Raw genomic sequence first — 6000 nt, forward strand, 5'->3', positions numbered from 1 at the left:
ATGGAGCACAACCTTGTTTATTCTGCATGCTTCCAGGCTGTTCTCATTTACAAACAGTCATTAAAGAGCTTAGTAACTCCTTAGGGCTCCTTTGAACTCTAGCATCGCATGAGCACTTCATTGGTCAACTTTACAGTAGCACATCCTGTTTCGAAGTTGTTATTGCATCACTGTAAAGGTGTTGTGAGACCAATTGGAAAATATGGTTTGGAGATACTTTGAAAATAAATAATCGGCCTGTTGGTGATTATTAATGTAAAGCAATATATGTGAGTGAAGATCATTGCGTGACCTCTTCTAAAATGTATAGATGTTGAATGAATTCCGACAGAACCACGTGCGATAATACCATTGGTGGCGAAGGAGCGTCGCCCCACTCGCTCAGAGCCAGCAGCTGAAAAATAAAGCAATATTTTATTATTGTTTTATGTGTGCAGGGAGGGGCTGGGCCATGGGACGGGGGAGAAGGAGTGGCGTAGTGGTGTGCACTCAAGTGCGCAAGTCAGTTTGGCCGGCCGTTCCAGGCCAGCCAAACAGACATGCGCAGTTAGGTTCCTCCAACCCGGTTGCATTGCAGAGCTGGGTTGGAGAAACAGCACAGAATCCCTGTGCCTGAGCGAGCAGGAAACCAGCCAGCTCAGGCCAATCCCCGCACTGCTCTCATGCTTGGTAATAGCAGGAGAGCAGCGCGGAGATCGCACAGGGAGTCTCTGATGCTGTCCAAGGGATTAGTAGGACCAGGAAGCAGAGGTGTGCGAGGCGGCCGGCAGCACCAGGTAAGTGTTCTGTTTTTTTAATTTTTATTATTAAACCACCCCCGCACCCCAGTTCCCCCCACGCCCTTCCACCCGCCCCACCACTATTAATTTGTGTCAGCCACCACTGAATAATACTGATTATTTACACAGGTTCTGAGGAATACAGGGTTGACCCCTCAGAAATCACACCCCCAAACACTACACCAAGCCTTCCATGTGGCATATGGATGAGGTGCTGTTAGGGCGAGAGGCTGGACATATACAAATATGCAGTTATACTTGGGTGATGTGCTCATCACCATACATGTATTGAATAAAATGAATGAAATAACCATTACCTGACCTTCTCTTCACAAATTGAAAATACCTAAAGGGTAATTTGAGGTTTGGTGTATGCAGGACATCAGTCAAACATCAGCGGATGCCCCCAGCCACCAAACATTATTTTCTACCTTCACATTTGGAGGTGGCGAGCCATCTGGCTTCCAACAGCATAGCCACCTCAGGATCAGCAATCAGAAACCTTTAGCCAGAAGCCAGGTGGTGAGCTGGTTCCCTACAGAGATATTCAACCCAATTAAAACATCTGGACCTCACAGCTGGAGTGATTGTTGGAATGAAGGGTGTTGTCCACCGTTGAATTTGGTGCAATAGAAGGCTTGCACTCTCTTTGTTGTATTATATTGTGAAAACAAAAAAAACAAAAAAATGTATAAAAAATCTGGATCTCTGCCCTCATCCCAACCCACACCTGGTCACCTATCCTTGCACTAATACTGGTGTCCAGCCGTCTCAACAAGCAAAGGTTCTTGAAGAAAGGCAGTGACCCGGTGTGAGGCTGCACCTTGTAATGCTTGTAGGCGATGCAAAGTAGGGAGATTTGTGGCCTGAGAACTAAGACTATCTCAATGAAAAGTGCTAGTTCCCTGTTTGATGATTGTGATGTCACAACTTGCTTCCTTTAAGTCAGATGAGACTCCCCCCCCTTCAGTACTTTAGGTCCGATTCACAAAGAGAAACGTAGAGCAAAAGTCTAAGTTTACCACTTTTAGTATTCACAAAGGTATGCTCCGAGTAGTATCTTTACGTCTGCACTCGGGGTGGAGTTTCTGCACTCAGGGTGGAATCTCTGCACTCGGAATAGACTCTCCACCCTGAGTGAGGAGGCTCCTCTCTGGGGGTGGAGATTCCAACCCGAGTGCAGAACCTCCACCCTGAGTGCAGACGTTAAGATACTACTTGTAACTTACCTTTGTGAATGCGGAAAATCGTAAACATAGACTTTTGGTCCAAGTTTACCTTTTTGAACAGGGCCCTTTGTTTAGATACTGAAGAACACTCTGGTCAGGTTTCTTTATGAGGTCATACAAATCTTTACCAGACAACTACAGCAATTTCCCACTGTCCCTCCCACATTTACTATAAACATGTGCTCCTATGTGTGCAGAGATGTCCAGACATTTGGTCGCTGCCTCGGCGTAGAGAGGATAGAAGTAGCAGAGGTGGAGGTCTCCGGCAGTAGGCTTCAGAGTAACATTTTGTAGTACCCTGTTAGTACTTTACATGCTACAAAATGCAGTTTGTGAATTAGGCCCACAGTGTGGGAGCGAGTGAAGAGCTGGAAGAAAGATGTGAAGTGAGTGACAACTGGATAAAGTCATACCGCAACATCAGTCCTCAAGGGAACTCCTGCCTCCCTCCAGCTCCAAGATCTCCAACATAGATATTCTACCTCTACCCAAGGCCGGCTGAAGCGATGGTGGTGCCCGGTGCGACAGTCTTTTTGGTGCCCCCTCCCCCATCACCTCCTTCTGCATAAATTCCCTCACTACCACCCTTCAACGGAGCCCCTCATCTCTCCACAGCTCCTCTCTGACATGCATTACATTTTTTATAGCGATACTCCTAGTTCACGCACATTCAATTGTGTGATCTGCATGCACACGTTCTCTGCAGCCGGCACATTGACCCTCTGCGCTACCTGATGGTGACTCAAAAGTGCCACTAGACAATATTTGATCACTCACCAGTAGTAACATTATTCACCAGAGTTATCTTGACATTTTACTGTTGCCTGAAAACTGCTGGACACACAAGGCGGTGCAAGTGCTTTTAAAGCAATAGCTATTTTCAAACACAGCGTCCCCCCCCCCCCCCCTCCCCTACTAAAGTCAGCGCCAGGTGCGGCTGCACCGGTCGCACCGCCCTACAGCCCTGCCTCTAACTTCTCTGCCCTTCCTTTAGCACCTGCCTCATGGACTCCTGGGTCTCCTCGTCACCTGTCCTCCCACTTCAGAATCTAACTGCCCTGCAGATCCTGCCCCCTACAGCCCCTGGCCTGCTTGACACCCATGGGGCATCTTCTCCTGTCCTCTGGCTGCAACTGCAGTCCCTGCGCCTTTGCAGCTACTGGGCTGAGGGTTGCATTAGCTTCTGTAACTATGCAGGTCCCCTGCACCTGAGGCTTCTGTCCTCCCTTCATTTCCTGGCCCCCATCTTCCTCTGGGGCATCTCTGAAGCTTCTATGCTGATGGACGCTTGAGTTTCTGTGCCCTTCACATGCCCCTCGTGTACAGCTCTTGAGTCACCCAGACAAATGCCACAATCAGTACTGGTTTTCACTTTAAATTCTAGTAAATGTAGTTGGGTTTCCCCATTGTAAATGCAGGACTACAGGCCCCAGAAATGTACAGAATCGCAACTGCACTGACCTCCTGGTCAGCGTCTGCTGCCCTCCCCAGCTCCTCTGGCTGCTGCTGCCTCTGCCTTGTGACTGGGACAAACTGAGAGCCTCCTGACTCTCAGTTCGAGGCCCTCCTCCACCCGCAGGCTCCTGCCTGTGCCTCATCCCTGGTGGTCTAGTGGTCATCACAAGTAAGTATTTCTCTATGTCGCTCTTTCACTCTTGCTTTTTCTACATTTTTTCACTTGTTTTTCCTCTTCTTTTTCAATTGTTTTTCCTTGTTCTTTTCCTTTCTCCGCTCCTTTCCTCTCCCCCCTCCCTCCGCCGTGAAGCTCCTTTTCCCGACTTCCCAGCTGACCACTCCCCCCACCACCCTCCCCTTCTTAATGGCAGCTGCAGTGCGGCCGCGCCGCTGGCACGCCAAAGGAAAGTCATTTGCGCCCTTCTGCACTCTGACTGAGCTCAGTGCCAGGAGTGCCAGGATCTCTGTTAAACCACCCCCTGACCTGCATCCGTTACAATCCCGAAACCCTCCTCCGCCTCAACACTTGACGTCTCAGCAACTGCTGCATCACCTCCCCCAAGGACATCCACCAATGTTTCACCTGAAGCAACTGCAACTTAAGCGCCTACCTCAACAAACCGAAGGTACTCTCCACACACACAGATACCAACAACCTTATCAACTGCTTGCTCCTGAACATCCGCTCCCTCCACCAGCACGCCACCGAACTCTGAGATTTGATCGACACCTCCCGACCGGACATCGCCTTCCTTACCGAGACCTGACCAATGCCACTTCGGGACCACACATCGCCATTCCCGAAGGATACAGCATCCTAAGGAAGGACCGGCCCACCCAGCCGGGTGGAGGACTCACAATCGTACACAAGTCCTCACTACGTGTCAAGGCCGACCCAGAAGAACATTGCACCACCATGGAACGCCTTTACTTCCTGGTCCACTCCAACCACAATTCCCCCATCTGCGGCACCCTGGTGTACAGGCCACCCGGCCACCGCCCAGCTTTCATAGATGATGTTGTAGACATTGCTACCCCCCAGGCTCCTGCGTCAGATGACTACCTCCTTCCTGGTGACCTGAATTTCCACCTCTAGGACCGCGCCAATCCAAACACCTCTCCTATACTCAACAACCTCGCCACCCTCGGCCTCAGACAGCTGGTCTCCGCACCCACACACATCGGGTGACACACTGGACCCCATCTTCACCTCAAGCAACCGGATCACCAACGAGACCATCTCCACCCCAGACTGGACAGATCACCGCTGCATACACTTCACAATCACAGCACTCAGCAGCCGCACCCACACCCCCAGTGCCCCCCACAGAAAATGGAACGAAGTCACCAACAAGCAACTAACCTCATCGCTCATGAAATCCCTCCCACCTCCCTCCGATGAGGCCAACACAGCAGAGCGCAATCTCAACGCATGGATCACCAAATGCGCCAACACTCCATCCCTCTCCGGCTGACATCGGCCAAACACACACCTAAGAAAGCCAGCTGGTTCCCCACCGAACTCCAAAAATCAAAGCGTACCCGCAGACATTTAGAGAAAAATGGAGGAACAGCAAAACCAGCGAAGACCTCACCTTATTCAGAGCCGCTACCGCCGCCCACCGCTGAGAAATCAAGAACGCTCAGAAGGACGCACTCCGGGAGTGCATCAACTCTAAGGAACTCTTCTCAGTCATCAAAGAGTTCACAGATCCCCCCTCCGAAGCCACCAGCATCCCCCCATCCCAGGACCTCAGCGACAAACTCACCACCTTTTTCCACCGCAACATTCAGGACATCTACGACAGCTTCCTCCCGGAAAATCCCGGCACCGGAATCTGTGACCGAGTCTCCCCCCCACCCAAGAACCCACTCAAACCATCCACAGCTGGTCCCCGCTCTCCACAGAGGAACCAATCAGCATCATGAACAGCACTCACTCCGGAGCCCTCACGGACCCCTGCCCGCACCACATATACATCAGAGCCAGCACATCCTTCGCCCCTGAGCTCCGGAACACAATCAACTGCTCCATCAACACTGGCACCTTTCCTGATGCTTGGAAACACGCTGAAATTCGACCTCTCCTGAAGAAACCTTCTGCCGACCCATCAGAACTAAAGAATTTCCGTCTCATCTTGCTGTTACCCCACCCCACCAAACTACTGGAGAAAGCAATCAACATACTACTAGGGAATTTCATTGAGGCCCACAACTCCCTGGACAGCTCCCAGTCCGGCTTCGGCAGCAACCACAGCACAGAGACAGCCCTCCTGGCAGCCACAGACGACATCCAATTACTCCTAGACCGTGGCCACACCACAGCGGTCATACTCCTCGACCTCTCAGCAGCTTTCGACACGGTCTCCCACAGCACTCTGCGCGCCAGACTCCACAACATAGTCCCACACTGTTCAACGTATACATGGCACCTCTTGCAGCCATTGTCAGAAGCCACGGTATGAACATTGTGTTATATGCCGATGACACACAACTCATCATTTCCCTCACCGAAGACCCAGACACGGCCAAAAGGA

This window comes from Pleurodeles waltl, chromosome 9 (genome assembly GCF_031143425.1).
Source record: "Pleurodeles waltl isolate 20211129_DDA chromosome 9, aPleWal1.hap1.20221129, whole genome shotgun sequence".
NCBI classification, from domain to species: domain Eukaryota; kingdom Metazoa; phylum Chordata; class Amphibia; order Caudata; family Salamandridae; genus Pleurodeles; species Pleurodeles waltl.